General features: G+C 33.2%; 1 pseudogene; it reads left to right on the top strand.

Moving 5' to 3' along the window:
- Nucleotides 1-6,639: 6,639 nt before the first annotated feature.
- LOC133186242 (uncharacterized) lies at nt 6,640-17,939 on the top strand (annotated as a pseudogene).
- The last annotated feature ends 3,864 nt before the right edge of the window (nt 17,940-21,803 follow it).

Below are 21,803 nucleotides of genomic sequence, written 5' to 3'. Positions count from 1 at the left end.
AACCCATTCTTTAAGCTTTGTGAAGAGCCTTTGTCTAAGGGTTTCATTTTTCTCGTATGTCCAGTTTATGAATTTGATGTTACTCTTTCGGAAATACTGCTGGTCTTAATATGCAAGGGCTGACCCTACTATAATTTTACATTTTTCTAGTTGTTCCTTCGGAGATCTTATTTCATTTGCCTGTACACTGAGTTTTTTGTCTCGAAGAGTGCGGAAATCAAGATTATATCCGTCTGAAAACTCTTTTGTTTGTGTTTCGAATTCTTTTCGTTTTCTTTATTTTTCCTAAAATTCTTTCTTTACTTTGTTTTAATACTTTATTTTCAAAAGCTTGTTTCATCTATAAGATTATTTCTTTTTTAGTCGCCCGCGTGTCGCAGCGATTAGAGCGTTTGCTCTAGAGTCGCGGAGTAAGGAGTGGATCCTTACGTCGTGAGTTCTAATCCCACTGCGGGACGTGGAGACCGGTCCTTCAGATAAGACCGTATAAACCGAGGTCCCGTGTCGCAGTAGGTGCTGGTTCAAAGGTCTTACGTGCCGAGTACAGGTCAAATTTGCAGCCCTCAACTGGCAAGTGTTGGCATCCCAATACGAGTGAAAAATTCTCGAAAGTTAAACAATCGAACAAACATTTCTTTTTATCTCACCCTTCATTTCATTTTCAATTCAAACAGTCGCCCGAGTGGCGCAGTGGTTAGAACGTCTGCTCTAGAGTCGCGAAGTTAGGAGTTGATCCTTACGTCACGGGTTCGAATCCCACTGTGGGACGTGGAGACCGGTCCTTCGGATGAGACCGTATAAACCGAGGTCCCGTGTCGCAGTAGGTGCTGGCACGAAAAAGATCCCTCACTGCTCAATGGCCGTAAGTGCCGAGTATAGGACAAAATTTGCAGCTCTCCACCGGCAAGTGGTGGCGTCTCCATATGAGTGAAAAATTCTCGAGAGGGACGTTAAACAACATACAAACAAAAAAAATTAATTCAAACAAACTTTCTGAGACTATGAGTTTAACATCTGATTTTTCTTTAACCATAGACTCTCTAATTTTTTCAAGACTGTCTTGAATTTGTCTAAGATCGCAAGCAATTTCGTCATGTTGTTCCGATTTACTGTTGTGATCTCAACTGCTAGTTCTAGGTTTCTTTACCGCACCCTTCTCATATACAATAGATTTTTTTCTGACGGACACAAGTGCCGCTTTTAAATCTAACTGCACTTTTTTTTTTGTTCTTTGTTTGGTGTTTTTCTGCTAACCCCCTTTTATCAGCCATTGTGGGTGAGTATGAGTTTACGACAAACAAAGTCTTCAATTTAAATAGTTCACTTGTGTTCGTATCAAAAAGCCAAGAATTAATGTAGCACTCACCAGATTGCGTGTATCAAACTCCTTAACAAGCATTTGGTACACTTAAAACTGTACAGAAACCGAGTTTAAGAAGTAAATAGCAGAGCCTAAATTTTTTGGTCATAGACCATCATGTGACCGAACTCCGAAAATGCATAAAATACAAATAAGGACAACATCAAATATAGAAGTAAAGATAAATCTAGTGGCACTTGTTCGATAATACATCAAAAGAAAAAAAATGAAAATAAAGCCTTTACGTATTATTGAAAAGTAGATTTTCCCCCACATGGCTGTCAATGTTTCAATCTTCCTGGTCTATTGATAACCGTGCTGTCTCCCAGGTAATGATTTAAAAGCCTGAGTAAATATAAACGAAGCAGTGTTTAGCGGTGCTGCAAGGGTTCTACTACAGTTATTGGCGACATCAAAGAAATGCCGCGGACATTATTATCCAATAAATCACTAACGTCATCAAAATATATCAGATCAGAAACACATACCAAACTTGTGCAGGTAAAATTTATATTTCTCTTTAGAATCTAATACTTATTTAGACCACATCGATGCGTCGTTTTGTGCAGCCTAAATAGTGAATTTTGCCTTAAGCAGTAGATTTGTCAATTTTTGAAACAAAATGGATCTATTCCACGGACTTCCCTGCAACATTTACACTGCGTAATTATACTGATCAAGCTATAAATTAGACAACTGATTTGGCTAGTTTACTTTCATAAAAATTAATAAATATATGTTACAAACGAATTTATAAATGATAAAAGGATATTTTGAATATAACGAAAGTAAGTTGACCGTCTTGTGTTAAATGGAGCAGCCTAATCGCGACATGATGATTTTATTTTTTTTTTCTCTACAGAGCAAACGATCAGCAGTAATTTAAAGCTGTTGGTAGAATAGAAAAAAATCTAGTCGTGAATGGTGCAGGATAGCCTCTTTGCTCTCGAAATGTTTTTAGAAATATAAAAGCTTCTGCTAACGCCTATTTCAAAACATTTCTCGATCTCGTAGGTTATCCTTCAGCATTCACGAATCACGAAGTTTGTTCCTTCAATCAAAGAAATATAGACGTACACAAAAATATACCTTTTTAAAATGAATTCATTTTTGTGAATTTAAGCTATTATATTATCTTAATTTAGTTTGGTCACCCGATCTGACAGTTACGTGATAAATGTGTACTGAGTGGAGGTCATGAACAAATTTCAATATTACAAGGGCATACAGTAATTCTTATTAAAAATTTAAATGATAAATTGTTTCTACATATCCTGTAGTTTCTGGAGAGTACTGATGTGGTACAACGCAAAATGTAATGACAACGTAAAATGTAATAAACTGAGATTGTTACACTTTCCGTTAATATATTTTGTTATATGCAATACAATGTAATGCGAAATGCAATAATACACTTTTTGGATTATTACATTTTGCGTTATTACAGTCTGCATTGAAGTAAACGCAGAATGTAATATTGCAGAATGTAGTTATGGCTCATTATCTCCACAAATAAATGCAATTTTCAATGAAATTGGAAATAAAGTATATTGCAATCGATTAAATTTTCTTTATACGACTCTGGCTATCTTATCCAAATATCCCCAAATTTACTGTTGGTATACATTTTACATCGATTCCTAGGCAAAGTTTATTAAAACAAAATGACTTGTTAATTACCATAAATAAAGATCACCATATTTTCGAACTTTTGGAACTTTTCTGGTTATCAATTGTTTTTATCCCACCAAAATATTCTGATATAAATCGAATAGGATTTAAGATTATTTATATTTTATATGTTAAAGCGAGTCTGTTATATTCTGTTGTAAATTCTTTAACTTGTTACGCCTCGGTTAATGGATTCTCTTTCAGTTTGGAGGGATAAGTTTTTACTTCTAGTAATACAAGTTAATATTTAAATTTAATTTATTAAAATTTGTGTACATTTCGACACAATCTTAGGAACACAAAATGTAAATATATATGTATTTATATTTTTAATACCATATGATATTTACAGATTTTTGAAACCTCAGGAAAAATTATTTAAGATAGTCTCAAATGATATATAGACGTTAATATTAAATCGATAAAGTGTATTATAACTGGACAACATCGATTGCCATCTACATTTCTTTGGATTCACAAAAGTTTCGGAAACCGTAGAGAATATAGTTCCACACAACGAAAACTGTCATGAAAAGAGTCATCCTGAATCATGATAAAAAAAAAATGATAAAAAAAATATAAACTTCTAGAGTTATGAAATTAACAGTAAGAATGCATGAAAATGTAAAGAAAATACATTAAAGGATCAGTCATTACAAACATTCCCGAGAATTATTTTTTGGGGGTAAAACTTAATTTAATGTCGAGATTTTCAACAATGTCATGAACATATATCAAAACAAGGGAATTGCTTATGGACAAATATAGAATGATATCAAATCTTGTGCATTACTAAAAATAACAATATTGATAGGAAGCACAAGTAAAGAGAAGACACGTATAGAAAAAGCTAATGTCACCGTTTAGGTAAACGTTTTGTTGTTATTTTTACCAAACCAACAGTTTGAATGCTTGATGTCCAGGGAGAAAATAAAAGTTATATTACATCAATATTTTTAATTGAGGTTCCATTGAAGGTCATATCAAAGATAACGACAGTGAATCAGTTTTCTTTTTTCTTTTTTTTTTTTATTTGGTTATGTTTTGTTTTTGTTGTTTTAGGAATGGGAGTTCCGCTGTTTCAATCAAGAGGAGGGGGTACTGATGTAAAATTCTTTTTCTACACAGTTTCATACAAGCTCTTCAACGTGGTTGGAGAAGGCAGGATACTGTAGTTTGAAATATTAATATTAAGTAGGGGAAATATTTTCGTGGGTCTCGTTATACAAAACAAACAAACATACAAAAGCCCGACAAAATTAAGTGATTTCAAAATTCCGTATGGAAATTTTTTTGTTTAGAATTTTTTAACTTGTCATCTGCATATTCATGTATTTACATTCCATATTTATTTTGCTTATAAAGTGTGTGAAAAGCGACGGTATTCAAATCACCATAACACGGACATGGGGTCAGAAGGTTAAAGTATGCACTTTATTTTGACGTCACAAACGTTGAACGCCGTGCAAGTGCAATGTGATAAGCGGAAATCAAAATTCACGCCCACATTGAACAGAAGCAGTTGCAATGGCACTTCCATTAATTGTAACTTACTCGAAGGAAAAATACAGAAAATATATATCACTTTTGTGGTCAAGGCAAGGAGTTTAAAATTGTAAATACAAGCATTGAATTATTATTTTTTGAAAAATGTAGCCTCATAACTGCAACGGTGTGTGCAAACAAATTTTGATAACTTGCTAACGTGCGTTACTCAATTTGTTTGTACTCACTGTTGCAGTAATGAGACGACATCTTTTAAAAAATAATGATTAAATGCTTTTATATATATTCATGAATATTTATCTTAAAGAAATTGTTCTGCAACCAGTGAAAAACGATGACAAAAAAGTCTGATTGAATGATTTTAGCCAAATGGGAACAAAATTCAGACCTAACAATTTATTCTAAAGTCCTGAGTCTGCAGTCATACAAAATACTATATTGCTCTTGCTTATCTTTCATTGTCTGCACACGAACAAAGTCTCAGATTTAAAATACATTGCATAAGGAAATTCAACAACAGATTGATTTCTGTCTATAAATATCATTCACTCCATCAACAATAGGAAAGTATATTGTTACTCTACATGTATACTATTGGAGGCCATTTTTGGATTTAGAGGTAAGACATTACATTCTTTTTGTGCAGCCTAACCTCAAGCTGAATAAAGTATATACATTATGTAGAATGTGATGATATCGCCAGCGTGTTAGAAATTTCACTTGTATATCATTTTTCATATTTGTTGAGAAAAGATTTAGTTGAATCACATGAAATGCCATCTTGTAAACTGCCGAACTTGTGTTAGATGACATTGTTTAAGAGCATTTTGAAAAAAAAAAAGAAGACAATTCTGGTAAGTAAGCTTTACAGAAACTTTCTTCAAGAACACAGAAAAAAAACCTACTTACTATTAATGTCTTACAAATTGCTAATAGGACAATGTACCGAGAGCTACATTAATCGCTTGGGATAAATTTGCGCTTTGTACATGTACGCGGGCACAAATGTTCCGTAGAAATTTGTTCCAGCCTACTTAAAGTGCATTTAAGACTATAAAGGCAACCCAAGAAACCTCCGTAATTTTTTACCCGCTGAGTGATCAAAAATTGTTATTCTGCAGAAATATGACCCAGTGAAAATAAGTACGTTTACACATACATGTCTTTAAGGTAAAATGAACTTCATAACAACGATGTTTCCAATTAGAAAATTAATAGAAATTTTTTTGTTCTAAAACCACTTTTAAGCGTCTTATAAATCACCTTTAAACTTTGAAATTCACTAATAAATTTTAACGAAAGTAGGTGTACTCGAAGAGCACATTTCTCCAATAGCATAACAATTATCGAAGTATAGGATACTTATACTTTACTTAAAAGTGAATATTCTGTTTATAATATCAATTTTACTTTTAAATTTTGTTGCATAAAATTTGAAATAATTTGACTCAGTTGCTTCAAATGTTTGTATGAATTCCGTTTGTTGACAGTGAAATAATCAGAGTTTGCATCTCTAATTAATATCATATGACAGGGAAATTATTTTAAATTCATGTTTGATAGTTCATCTCCAGTACAGAAGAGTTTGACAGTATGCTTTGAATATTATATTCAAAACTTTGGATCATAATGCCCATATTTCATCACAGGTATTTACAAAAATAACTTGGGAAGTGGGGATGGAGGGTGTGGGCATGTTACATTCTTAATATATCATAAAATACACATCTGACAATCCCAAATTAGAGTTTACGTTAACCTTGTTTAACTTTCCCTTATTTAAGATTCTTCTATACATATATGTATTTCTGCAAAATGTTTCGATCATGCGTAAAGAAAATATATAAGCAGCTATTATACAATTTACAATTTTTCTACCAATTCATAAAGTTTAAAAATTTGTTTTCAGCAAGCAAAAAAAAAAATAAATAAATATCTATGTTCAAGAGATAATTAATCTTATACTTTACCCTTCACAAACCTTATTAAAATCCTCCATATGAATTGGTATTTTTTTGGAAGCATGATGAATGTGATTTTGATTAGACTAAAATCACAATTTCGTTAACAATGTCATCTGGAAATGTGGTACAGACGTCATTATGGACCCCCGTTACAGTACTCACGACATCTTCCTCTGTGACCTGTGTCAAAAACCTGCATTAAAGAGTCATGGTGATCTTTGTCAGATTAAGCTGTGTGAGGCTTGTGTAGGGGAGCATCTCACTGATTCATCCAAGTTGTACCATACAAACACACTTCCTCTTCTAATAATCAAAAGCGTCCAAACCACACTAAAGAACATTGTGAACTTCATTGTCAGAAATTTGACGTTCCTGGCTGTTCTACATGCATGTTCCCTGGTAAAAACGGAGGACATGATTTATCAGCTCTGCAAAAAGAAAGTCCTAAAACAAAAGGTTCAGAAAAAGACTTGAAAGAACTTAAGAACAGAATCTATCCTACATATGAAGAAATTGCAGGAACTATAACGTCTAAAAAAGCAATTCTGGAAAAACATTACAAGAGACTGACTACAGTTGTCATCAAAAGAGGACAAGACTGGCACAGAGAAAATAACATCATAGTCAACAAACAAATATCTGAAATTGAAAAAATGGAAACTAAACACCTAGCTGTTTTGACTGAGCAGGAAAACAAAATTAAACAGATTACTTCTAAAGTAAAACAGAATATTCTTTATCTTAAGAAAATACTAGACTCTAATGATGTTTCCCAAGCTTCTGCATACCGATCCAAGAATGACGAATTCAAAATTTTACCCCCAAGAGTTCTTTACCAAATTTCATTTGTTATCATATTAACACAGAAAAACGATCAAATGTTTGGTTCTCTGTCAGCATTATCTATTACATCAGAAGAACATGGCTACACAATGAAGACACCAGAAGCTGTGTCCTGTCCTCCAGTCAAACCACTGCTTGATGAACCAGAGCTCTTCACCACCATAGACACTAGGTATGACTCTTTCCGCAATGTTACCTGTCTCAGTGATGAGGAAATCTGGACGAGTGGGTATGACAAAATCATTAAACTATACAATCTTCAAGGCAGACTGCAAAAGTCAATTAAAATGAAGACAGGGGAATATCCAGAGGGCATAGCAGTTAAGGAGTGGAGATTTAGTTTACACTGACTATGATACCACGTCTATAAACATAGTTAAGAATAGAGAGATACAGGAGGTGATCAGACTACAGGAATGGAAACCAATAAGTGTCTGAAGTACCTCCTCTGGTGACCTCCTGGTTGTTATGTTCAGTGATGAAGATGAACTATCAAAAGTTGTACGTTACTCTGGTTCAACAGAAAAACAAACTATCCAGTTTGATACTGAAAATAAACCTCTGTATTCAGCTTGTCTCTCCAATAAATTCATTACTGAGAACAAGAATCTAGATATCTATGTGGCTGACAATAGAACTAGAACTTTAGTGGTGGTTAATCAGGCAGGAAAACTCCGATTTATATACACTGGTCATCCCTCTACTACCAAGGAATTATTTGAACCAGTCGTCATCACAACAGACAGCCATAGTCAGATCCTGACAGCAGACCATTATAACAACTGTATCCACATCCTAGATCAGGACGGACTGTTCCTCCGTTACATCGATAACTGTGATCTTGTCTGTCCATGAGGTTTATGTGTGGACACCAGAGACAACCTCTTTGTGGCTGAGAATAGAAGTGGTAAAGTGAAGAAAATTAAATATTTGTAAAATATTCATTGTTATCGAAGGCTTATGTGACAGTATTATACAAGAGAAAGTGAAAAGATGACATTGACTATTTGATAATTTGATATATTTGATAATTTGAAAATCAAAATTGGGCAATCACTATTCAGACCTAATGTTATTTTATTCTGATGTTTGTTGAAATATAATCTTTACTTGATTTACACTAAAATTATTGATAGTTTCTCAATATAATTATCTACTGAATATATATACTGACAATATTTTTGAATTACATTTACGAGGTAGAGCATAATACTGAAAAAAGAAATGTAAACAAACAGAACAAATATTGAATTTTTTTATATTTGTTGATTTCATTTATGTAGAAAACTCGGGATAGCATGCTTTGACAAAGTTTCAAAACAGATATTACTGATACATGGAATGTTTCTCACCCATAGTACTCTTTAACATCTTATAAAAGAAGCCCATTGCCGGGAAAATCTAGAGGTTTTACCTGCTTCTCTCTGCTCATTGATTACTTTTGTCATATAAAGTCTAACACATTTGACACATTAAGATCTTGGGAGAGCTGAGGATAACATTTGTATTTGCATGACTGTATTATCCTTAATCATGAAATATTATCATTTTATCATATGTATAAATTTACTTATTTCCGTAGGGTCATTTTTTTGTTTGGGGGTTGTGGGAACATTAATAAATGTTGTCGCTTGAAAATTTATAACATATAAGTGTAAATCTCTTTATTTCACAAAAACAAAGAAAATTTAATTAAGTCTCCTGAAAACTAGTGATTTCAAAGTATTTACAAAAGCTTGAATTTGTGTTGATCAATCAGGAAAATAAAATTATAAGTTTTACTTCCCTATGATCATGAAAGGGAAATTGTTTTATATTACACTGCGATATATACAGTGTTTTTGTACATACATTGAGGGTGGCTTTAATTACAGAGAGCTATAAAAATGTTGACTCATCTTTGACACTATTAAAGACGAAACAAAAAATGACCCTATGAAAATATGTAAATTTACAGTAAAGTACTTCCTTGTTTACAAAAACTGCCAAAATTTGCAAAGAAATTACAGAAAAACATTTTAATGCACGCTCACCTGTTAAAGTGTCGCATAGTACAGAGAACAATGCACTCAGGATATACAGGAAAATCTTCAAGGAAATCCACTTATATCACTTATATGAAATATGAAGATAACAAACAGTTATCAAGCTCAAGAGTCAAATAGCAAAACATTTTTTGAAAAAAAAAAAGTCGGTCAACATTCGACTCAATAATAGATTAAATCTGAAGTGTTATCAAAAAGAGTGGTTTATTGTAAAATCTTTAAAAATGGAATCAAATAATCATTTTTTGAGGAAGAATTATTTGTTCAAATGGATTTGATTAGAATTTTAGAAGAGTAATAAAGCTTTTTACATTTCCTACGGGATATGAATTTGTGGGTCTCTTCACGAAAATAACGAAAATTGAACCCCTAAGAAAATTGGTAAAGAAAAAAAATAATGCAGTAGATTGCTGTATAGGGAGCATGGGTTGTAATATGAACTATTGGATGATTTTGTTGTTATCAGAAGAAATGATGATTGCTATCAAACCTGAAGAGAATAGAAATTGTGCAGAGAAATCATCTGAAAAATAGAGACACAAGTGGATGTCCACTTTGCATCAGTATTATCTGCTACTGTTAAATAATAGAGTATGCGGGGTGTTTAAGCAGACTATAGAGCAGGATGTCTTTCATTTATAAATCGAAAATTAGTATAGACATCAGATGGCAGTACGAGTAATTAGCATATATTATAGAAACAATACATGGTACTGTCAAGATGACAATCCCCCATGCTTTCTCATGATAAATGTTGAAGACATCAGAATAAAAGACAATGTATCACAAATATATTTGGATTCCAAATTTCTAGATTTAAGGTCAGACGACAGGTTCCTCAAAAATATTTAATTTTTCCTAAGAGTTTGTCATTTGAGTATTGCTACTTAAACAAGTTTACTAACAAAAAATTGAGGTATCTTACGAGGTGTTTGTGCATACAACCAGAGGAAGGAATTTCATAATCCTAATGAAAACCACTTCAATGTGCTAATAAATCGGGTTCATGAGTAGATTTGAAATTATAAACAAGTTACATTATGAAGTCATTCCCGTGACGTTATGTAGGCAACGTTAAACATAATATGATTGTGACGATAAAATATTCACAATTTTATGAGGCGCTGAGATTTACAGTTCATCTGATAAGATTTTAGCACCTATCATTTATGTACAGTAATGGAGACATTCTATGTAAAATGTACATAATTAAATAATTAGAAATAAGTAAATTTATTTGAACAGTTTTGTTTAGGTTTAATTGGTTTTATGAAATAATGCTCATTAGCTTTCCGTAATTGTTCATTTCCTCTTTTACTTTGTAAAAAAAAACAGAATACATTAAAATTGCTTTTGATGCAGGATTCGAAGTGATCATCAAAGAGGGAATAAAATCATAACGGATCTCTACTATAAGAGCACAGATTCCCATCAATATTTGATTTTCAATGAATAAAAGCAGACTTTTTCTTCCTATCCAAAGTGTAAATGACCTATATACCTGGAAAAGACTTTTAATGAAATTCCTTTATTTGACATCCAATCTGTCAGATGTAGGGTTGTATATACTCAGAAGAACGATATTACAAGATATTAAAGTGATTAAATTTTATTTAGAAGAATGATACAGTATTCACGTGAATAATGAAAAGATGATCGATTTGTGGTTCTGTTGTTCTTGAAAATATTTTTCCTATATAATGCAAGGTAAATTATTGACTCCCCTTATTGCTACCCCAACCTACCCTCAATAGCCATGGTTTGAAAAATTTGAACCTACACTAACTTAAGATGAAAGGTTATTAATAGGATTATACGGTCTTGTATTGCCCTTTCTAAGAAGAATTTAACAAATATTTATATCATTGTATTAAATTTTCTATTCCTTATTGTGACCCTACTATAACCCTAGAGGCATGATTAAAAAGAATTGATTCTGCATGGCAACATGAGAATGCTTGCGTACTGATATGACTTATTGATTCCTTGCTGTTCTTAGAACACATATGAAGACCTTTTTCATTATATATATTATTTAAAGGTGGTTCCTTTATATTAACCCCACTGTGACTCTGCTGACCATTATTAGAACAAAAATTAATCTGTACTACCTGACGATGTTGCATGAATAATCATTGCTTTGTTCATCTTGAAAGTTTCCACTTCATTAAGTTCCAGTGGTTCCGAAAAGATGAAAATGTTAGTTTACGAAGCCAATAGCGAAACAAAGACAGAAAACCCATACCAGAAAAAATCATTGAAGCATTTCTTTTTGGTTGCCAGGGAGATATAATCGAATGGTGAGTAAATACTAAATGTAGAGTTAGAGATAGAAAAATATTGGTTTATCCTCAACCATTAAAGGTATATATGATAAAAAAAAAACCCAGAAAACTCATAGTTGCATGATTTACCAATCATAGAGTTCCCGTTACACTGCACATTTCAGAAGTTCACAAAATGACAATTAACTATATATATTGTGAAAACTTATTTGATCAATTTTATAAAAAAAAAAAAAAAAAAAAAAAAGACTATTATTAAGTTTTGGCCATAAGCGACAGGCTCTTAACAACAGAGGACAAAACTAACATTACGCTGTTGTCATCTGTTTATGTTCAGTGATGTGTGTAGTGTTAGCAAATCAAACACAGCAACAAAATCACTACAGAGCTCGTGCCCATGTTAATAAACATGGGTATTTGCTGAAGGATATGAAGAAAGCAGTTGTAATTCAATGTTGAGATTTTTATGTAAGTAAAATTCAGTAAATTAATTTCTTTTTTTAAAGAACAACGTAAATTAAAAATAATAAACAAACAATACATCTGTGTCCATGTCGCTTTAATCCACCAAAAAGTCTGAGGGATTATAAGTATCCGACATGATATACAGAATACATGTTGTAAGATACAACCATTCAAATACGATGAATTGGAGTACAGGCCTTTTGACATCATAGACAGCTGCTTTTTCAATAAAAATGGAACTCGTTAATATACTTACCTTGTCATTGGTCATTTGCAAAATTATTTTTGTTAAAAAGCATTCTGTTGTACACACAAGTACTCTGAAGTTGATATTAAAAAGATGCTTGAGTTTCTGATTGACTATATCTATGTAGTTTTTGGAGATCAGGTCTTCCAACCATCTGCTGGAATTCCCTGGGTACCAATTGCGCCCCGTTATTAGCAGACCTATTTTTGTATTCATATGAAGTAGAACTTATTCAAAAACTTTAAAATGAGAAGAAGAAAACACTTGCCGTGTCCTTCAACTCGACATATCGATATATCGACGACGTATTATCAATTAACAATAATTACTTCCATTATATGTCGACTCGATATATCCCAGTGAGCTTGAAATAAAAGATACCACAGAGTCTGACACATCTGTTTCATATTTAGATATTTTACCAGAAAAAGACTTTAATGTTAACTTAACAGCAAAGCTTTATGATAAACGTGATGACTTCAACTTTTCAATCGTCAACTTCCCTAACTTATATAGCAATATACCCTTATCACCTGCATATGGGGTATATATCTCTCAGTTGATTCGTTACGCAAGATCATGCTCTACGTATGAATAATTTCTTAAAAGAGGCAATCTGTTGACAAACAAGTTGATGAAACAAGAATATCAATAGTCTCATTTGAAGTCATCATTTCTTAAAATTTATCGTCGATACAATGACCTTGTCAGCACATACAACCTATCATCAAGTCAAATGCTGACTGACGTTTGACATTCTAATTGTATTTTATGATATTAATTATAATATTATCTATATACTGAACTGTCTACAGATTTTCCGTTTTTTTCCTTTTCGATCATGACAAGGAGCTTACGGCGGGTTTGACCGGTCAACAGGGGATGCCTCTCCATAGCACCTGATCCCACCTCTAAATTTAGAGGTGCGTGTTTGCTCTGTTCCAAATTTGTATCGTTTCATTGGCATTTCAAGATTGAATACTGTACGTTATCTTCATATTTTATTCATTATCTGTATTGGCCAATGTTCCCATTTGGGTCACAGTTCAATTCTATAATTTGCAATAAGAGTCAATATATTCTTCTTTTTTTTTTGAATACATTTTAAATTTTAATGAATGCTTAAGATGCCAACAATAAGATTTCATTTTCATTTTACCAGAATCGAAGTCAAATTTGAGTCCAAATGAAATGAATGGTTATATTGATAGAAGTAAGTACAGTAGGCCTGTGTATGAAAATAATGATTACAAATATAGAGCATATCATTAACAAAAAGAGATAAACAATTACAAATTACAAGATCACTGATCAACGTCAAGACCAAACCTGATTCTTGGTGACCAGATCAACTTCATTGTTTGAACAGAAGATGACAATCACATGTGAAACATAAGAACGTGACATAATTTAATAGCCCAACAGGTATGTTAACATTGATGGATGGACATATTGTTCAAATTCTTTCATCTGTTTCCTTTGCATATTGGTAATATTTTTCTATTGAATTTGGACAATTAACTTTTGGATGATCACTCAAATCATATATCACTTAGGTGCCAGTTCCTAACAGGCACAATTTAATTTAACATGATGATTTTTCCTGATCACTTAAATGAAGTTGCTTTTCCTTTAATATCAAGAGCCTTTCTGTAAAACATAACAAAATACTATAATTACATTATGAATAAATAAAACATTAATAAACTAAAAATATCACAAAAGTAATTTTGAATATGCCTTAAAGATATACTTCTATACATTTATGGATTGAATTATTTATGTTATTCGAAATTTTATTTATTTTAATTAAATACGTATCCAAGACTACAGTAGTATAACTCATGAGGGATCCATGATGTGAAAAATACTCTATCTAGGGATTTTCCGTTTTAATATGGCATTTGACATTTCTACTTCTTAAAATTTTCTCTTTTTTAAAGAATCTTTTCCTATATAATCCAATGTTAAACATAAATCTCCTAATTTGGCCGAACCCTACCCCCTGGAACCATGAATTGAACAGATTAAATATATACATGTACGTTACCTGAGGATGCTTTTTTATTAAGGAGATACGCAAGGTACTTCATAAAATTGTAATTTGCTGGTTATTTTTCAGGATATTCTCAGTTTAGATAAACAAGTAAACAATCAGCATCTGTAACCAGCGGTTTTAAAAAGATTTATTATACCTCTACTGATTCTTCACTATATAAGAGTTAATCGATATATTTTGCTGATTCCCTGAAAATCACCGTAAAAAGACTGATTTGCAAAAAGGTGGGTCAGTTTGTTGAACTGATGCACACCTATTCGGAGTACCTAGCAACTTCTTTAAGTCATATGTAAAGTACCGAAATGTTCCAAATAAAATCATGAATATTCAAAATACAGCACAGTTAAAGTTATATATAAGGAGGCGGGACCTATTTTATACGGGAAGAAGCAACTTGTTATGGTGACGTCAACATGGTAAACTAATGCGCACTGAGTGCTAGACGGATCACGTCACATGGCCGTAGGAACGGGGGAGTGTGCCCCCCCCCCCCAATAATTTTGCCGATATATTGAGTACTACAGAAAATATAGATACTATATGCTTGTGCCCCCTCAATAAAAACGTCTGATGCCCTCCCCCCCCCCCCGGCCCCCCATTTTTTTGCTTGTAAGGAATTTTTGGTAGTTGCCCCCTCAACCGAAAATGTATGGATGTGTCCCCTCCCATCTGAAATTGCTTCCTGCGTCACTTTGTCAACGTGTAAATTGTTTAAAATAAACAAAGTTGCTTGCAGATACATTTATTTTATAGACCATTGATTCAAATACAAACATCTTTTATTGAATTTATTTATTTTATGTACATTCTGAGTAATCGGTATTTCCATTGCGCAACTTATAATTGCACTGCGAATAAAATAGAGTTGCAGTAAGGGGTTTTGCAAAAAAAGTTTAATTTTCGTATCGGCGTAATAAAACAGTTTAAGCTTATCATTGAGGGAGTCAGCAAGATTCCAGTTACTCCGCCCCTCCAGCAGGCAATCAGCAGCCCTGAGTGATGTCCCACTGGTCAAAGAAGCATATGTGTAAACGTGTCGATTGATCGGGCAGTCATCGGCTACAATAGGAAGAGGATTAATGGTCAATGAAATGATCAGAATACATGTAAAAAAAATTGCTGAAACTCTTTTCATTTCCTATACACTGAATGTTATTCTTTATTCACTTTTGTTCAAATCAAACTTTTAAAAGACAAGAGATAATAATATATAATTATTGTTCCATAATAAACATAATTATACTCCCTACAACAATCACAATTTTAAGTTGTTTGTATAAATCATGCATTATCTCTTAGTAGAATTGAAAATTCTAAGTTGATTTCAAATAAAAGATTACGGGATTTCAAGGTCACAATTTGGTCCATTTTCTCTGAAGGTCTTGTGGAAATTAACAGGACTAAAATCGATTAAGTCTTAAAGCTACTCTAAAACCTTAACAATTTTTTCTTCTAAACACTGTAAGCTTCATGTGCCACTTTACATGTCAAGTTAAAAACCAACCAGGTTCAACTCCAAATAAAATATCTATAAATATTGTAGACTTTTTGCTGTAAAATACAGCATCTCCTAACTGTAAGTTGTTTTCAGCAGGTGCGGGATTGCTACATCTTTTTAAGTAACGATGTCAATTTCTTGCCTTTCTAAAGTATCCTTTCACTGACATTTGGTTTTAACCCTCAGCATAAATTGTAAACTTATAGTCATATAATTACTAAAATTGTATAATGCTTTAAAACAGCTGTCACCAAACAAGGAGAAGACTGGAACAGAGAAATTAACATCATTGTGAGCAAACGAAACTCTGAAATTGATGAGATGAAAACTAAACACCTGGCTGCTTTAGATAAAAAGGAAAATGAAATCAAACAGATTACTGTTGAAGTAAAAGAGTGCATTCTTGATCAGAAGAAAATAATGGAGACTAATGATGTCTCCCTTTGCTCTATGTACAAATCCAGGAGTTCTGAATTCAGAAGTTTACCTCCTAAAGTAAATGTTTCATTACCAAGTTTCTTTCCTCATCTGATCAACACAAAACAACTCCATCAAATGTTTGGTTCTTTGTCATCATTATCCATTAAAACAGAAGAACATGGCTTCACAACGAAGATACCAGAAGCTGTACCCTGTCCCCCAGTCAAACCACTGCTTGATGAACCAGAGTTGATCACAACCATAAACACTGGGTATGGCCAACTATACAGTGTTACCTGTCTCAGTGATGAAGAAATTTGGACAAGTGGGTATGACAATATCATGGAGCTTTACAACCTCCAGGGCAAACAACTGAAGTCAATCAGAACCAAGTCTGGGAAGTACCCTAGTGACATAGCAGTAACAAGAATTGGAGATCTAGTTTATACTGACCCTCGTACAAGAACGGTGAACGTAGTGAAGAATGATCAGATACTGGAAGTGATCAGACTACGGGGTGGAAACCTTACAATGTTTGTAGTTCTTCCTCCTGTGACCTCCTGGTTATCATGGACAGTGATGATCATAAACAATCAAAAGTTGTCCGTTACTCTGAATCTACAGAGAAACAAACTATTGAGTTTGATAGTGAAAGTAAACCTCTATATACATCTATTTTCTTTAAATACATCAGTGAGAACAGGAACCTGGATATCTGTGTTGCTGACTTTAGAGCCTGTGCAGTAGTGGTGGTTAATCAGGCAGGAAAACTCAGATTTAGATGCACTGGTCATCTCTCTACTACCAAGCAGCCATTTAATCCAGCCGGCATCACAACAGACAGCCTGAGTCAGATCCTGACAGCAGATTGTAATGGACTTTTGCGAGAAGCGCAGACTTTTACAATCGACGACTTACTTTTACACTAGGGCATTATACGGAAGCTCTTTTGCGATATAAACATTAAGCTCAAGAGTTAATTAAACGATGATAAAGGACCATTTCAAAGCAAATATTACGTTGTCTAGGAAGGGATCGGCATCCACCCTACCCTCAACCCCCTCCATTCCCACTTTGACCAATTCTTGCTTAGTTTTTCTTCCGATATGTTTTTTTTCTTCCTTATTTCATTCTTTCAGAAAAATTAGATTGAAAGGAGGTACTAACCTCACAAATAAGGTAATTTAAGGTATGCAATTCTGCCTCTCATCATCTCTTGCATTGATTGCATACCGGTAAATCATGTTAGTGCCCCTACCACCATACCTATAACTACTGTTAAGGTTTTCTTGTCTATTATCAATTCCGTGCCTCCGTACATAAGGCAGGTTTAAATGTCAAAGTAAGCCATCGACTGTAAAAGTCAGTGCTTCTCGTAAAAGTCCAATAGCAACCGTATCCATATCCTAGATCAGGATGGACAGTTCCTCCGTTATATTGATAACTATGATCTACAGCGTCCATGGGATTTATGCGTAGACTCCAGAGACAACCTCCTTGTGAATGAGTGCCGCAGTGGTAAAGTGAAGAAAATCAAATACTTGTAAATACTTCATTGTCATTGGAAGTTTCTGTGACCGAGATACAATATGAATATATTTTACCGAACATAAAACACTCTTTTTTCCTAGAATATCTTTTTGTAAGAAAGGGGTGCATATTGTAAATCACAACTGGATTTTGACACGGTTTCTTTTTTTTTAGGTTAAGCACAGTTATCCTACTGACATACCGCAGTATTACCAAGAGACATAAAAGCCTTTTTTGTTGTTTACCGCTACGTTTACAGCTTACGAAATTATTGTTGGAACATAAAATTGTTGCAAATGTTTTTCTCATAATCTCTGTGAATGCCACAATTAAAGATGTTATTAATAGATGTTTACACATTCCTTTGCTACATGCTTTTGTAATCATAGTACAAGTGTACCTTTAATTAATCAGACACTCGGTTAAGAAATAACAATAAGCATTTTTATAATGACATAAAATTAAATAAAAATTATTTGGTTTAATTTAAATAACTCATTAAAAATTCATTTCACCATCTTCACTTATCTGTACGTCGGACCATTAAAGCCATTGTTGTGAAAATGTGTACACTTGTCACTTTGATAAATATCTCAAACACTACACTATGGCGTCTACCGATTCCAAAGCATTTCTTAGAGATGGGGCACTTTTTATTTAATTACTGCACTTATCATTGTCTTTGAACATTTTAATTTTTATGCTTGAGGGGTCGATTAATTAATAACCTTCATATATCATTTTTCAGAGATTTTAGCGTGTATTTAATGTACTGTAAACCAACTATTATTCGTGTCTTCTATAATTCCGCGATTCGTCGATTTGAAATCAATCAGCGACAATTAATTTTTGCGACTTAGGACACATTCTCTATAAATACAAGGCAAAATAAATGGTTTGCGGCGATCAATATCCACGAGTTAAAATAGGTTGCGAAGCTCGCGGATATTTCTCGCACGCGAATAAAGTTAGTTTAAAGTAATTTGACTGATTTTTATATTTATCGGCTTCTTATTTCATTAATTGAAAGTTAACATGAGGCCCATGGGCCACAATGTCACCTTAGCAATTATGGCCCTTCTTCTTTTTCTTCATTAACAGATTCTTTTTTTTTATATTCCCTTGTAAAATCACCCATAATAGTAGCCCCGCCCTATCTCCGGGGTCATGATATGAACAGACTTGCGCTACCCCCAAAGTGATGATTTGAAAAAAATTGAATCTACACTATAAAATGAAGGCTTTACATAAGTTTTATCATTTTTGGCTTAATGGTTCTCGAGAAGATTTTAAAAATGCCAATAATTTTCATTTATTCTTGATTATTTCCCCTTGAAAGAAAGCGTGGCCCTTATTTTGAACAAATAATACCCTTAATCCAAGGATCCTTTTCGGAAATTTTGGTAGAAATTGTCCCGGTGGTTCTTGACAAGAAATCGATAATTTTCACAGAGAGATGAATGGCAGACAGAATGTGATCAGAAAAGCTCACACGAGCTTCGAGCGCAAGTGGGCTAATAATAGCAATAATCAATAACATTAAAAACAAATTACAAGGTCACAGATCAAGGTCAAGGCCAAAACTGACTCTTGGAATATAGTCTTAAAGTTATACGCGACTTGTAAATAGGTATACACCATATTAGATTTTAATATCTACTTTATCAGCTCTAAGGTACATGTATACCCTTCGCATTCAATTCTTTACACCTAGCTGACTGCTTTATTTTCATGGGTATCGGCGTTGAATGGCAACATATGTTAGTGCTGGTTATCTTACATTGCCTGTGTTTACATTTTATTGCAGTTACAGTTAGGTGTATTTGTGTGTGTTTGTATATTGCACTGACCTGTGCAACTGTTGTAAGTTTCTTTGGCATCTTTCTTTTCTGCCATAGACGTACACTGTTATTTTTGTCGCAACTGAGTGCTATATATGTAGCATAAGTCCGTCTACACAGGCGACAACTGATTACATTGAACAGCGACTAAGTGAACGGCTTATATATGGACCCTCTGATATAACGACTGAATGAAAGAATATGGCGAAGAAATTCCTTTTATGAATCGTATTCAGTTTTAAGTCAGAGGAAGACGGTACATGTAGCATCTGGAATATACACAATTCCTTTTCACAAGTTTTACAGAGTAATCGCTCTTTGCCACACGGAGGCGTTGTCGTCGGCCGACATTACGGTGGCGATAATGTGACAAGAGTAACATTATGTTCTACATGTACGAATAAAGAGATGACAGACTCTGTGTTGTCTTTGTCGTCCAAAACTACCTTGCAAAAGAACGAATGCCAAAGTATGTCATTAGAAAATAAACCTGCCGAGAAAAACCTTATAATATGTTTTAACAATTTTTAAATGCCTATACGCCCGTAGTGCTATTTATCCAAATTCTTTTTATTTGACGTCATGTATAACTTATTTACATGCAGTGTAATATCAAAACAAACAAACAAAAACAAAAAATATATGTATTTAAAATTAGTGTTTAACAATTAAAAACAATAAATCTGTCCGTCTAGCTGTAGGTCCGCCCCTTACGCTTTGGGGTACCCATCTCTTATCCGCAACTCCTCTTATACCACTGAATGCAATTTAATGAGACTTTCACGGAATCTTTATTACATCGTACCATTGCAGGGCATTGTGTACCTCTTATTTTTTTTTTTTTATCAGAGACACTTATTTCGGGTCTCCCATAGCAAAATATGGATTTTGCATTATAAACATATGGGACGCGGGGGGTATCATTTTGTGAGCTCAATGCTCACAATACCTCTAGTTTAAATGTTTATTCGGAAAATAAATCGGTTATTGATTTAAATTTTTGACATCTTTGAAATACGATTTCTTTTAACTTTTGTTTGTTGTTTAAATTTATTTCAAAGAACAACAAGGTGTAATATTTATCAAAATATATACATCAGTTGTGTATTGGATCCAAGAATAAGCAACAAACATTTATATGAACAAACAAGAAAAAAATACATTTAAAAAAAAGTCCAAAAACAAACAAAATATGAATCAGATAACTTTAACTTTCTGTTTACAAGTCTTTGTATCAGTATTAAAGCAATATTTCATTTACAAAAATAATGAAAAAATAATGGAAAAAAGAAAAAGTTGTTGCGTTGGGTATGACCTGATCATGATGTTGTCATGGCGTCAAGTCGCGTGATCAAAACATGGCGGCGCCCATAAATGAGGTCAGCGTATTGTGTAAAGAGTACCAATTAATTTCCCATAGAACTCAATAAAAACCTTATGTCCTCCCAGTACTTTACTAATTCCCTTTCAAACAAATCTCTGGTATAATTTGAACTTCATTTTAAGCACTTATTAAAACACACAAAAAATATACCGTACGGTGGCGATTAAAGGTCAAATTTCCAGTTTACAACTTACAGTGATCGGAAGTAAATGAAACTCTACATCTAAAATCAACCCCACTTCTTTAGTTCCCCCTGGTATTTCTATACTTTCAGCAATATTCTCTCTATCCGTCATTTATTTCAAACTTTAATATTTTTACTTTAAATTGAAAATATTTACATAACTGAATTCAGCCAATCAGGTAACGCCTACCCAATTAGTACTATTCTCCATCTTGTCTAACCAGGAAATGATGTAAACATCCGGGGATTTGATACTCTTTTTCCATAACAGCACAGCTGTATGGAATAGCTCAGCAATTTTGTAAGTATGCAAGATGGACATATTTCCAACTCAAAGATCTGTTTTTATTACAAATTGATAAAAAAAAAATCCTATTGATATGGAAGATAATTTTTTTGATGAACAATTGCATCATTAATCACATAAACTTAAGTTTCTTACTCTTGGAGACCAAATGAACCTTATTTTCTGAAATCATCACATAACAATAACACGTGAAA

This window comes from Saccostrea echinata, unplaced genomic scaffold, assembly GCF_033153115.1.
Source record: "Saccostrea echinata isolate AGI-Se365-2 ecotype Australia unplaced genomic scaffold, CSIRO_AGI_Sech_v1 ptg000013l, whole genome shotgun sequence".
NCBI lineage: Eukaryota > Metazoa > Mollusca > Bivalvia > Ostreida > Ostreidae > Saccostrea > Saccostrea echinata.
This window is presented reverse-complemented; position numbering and strand designations above follow the sequence as displayed.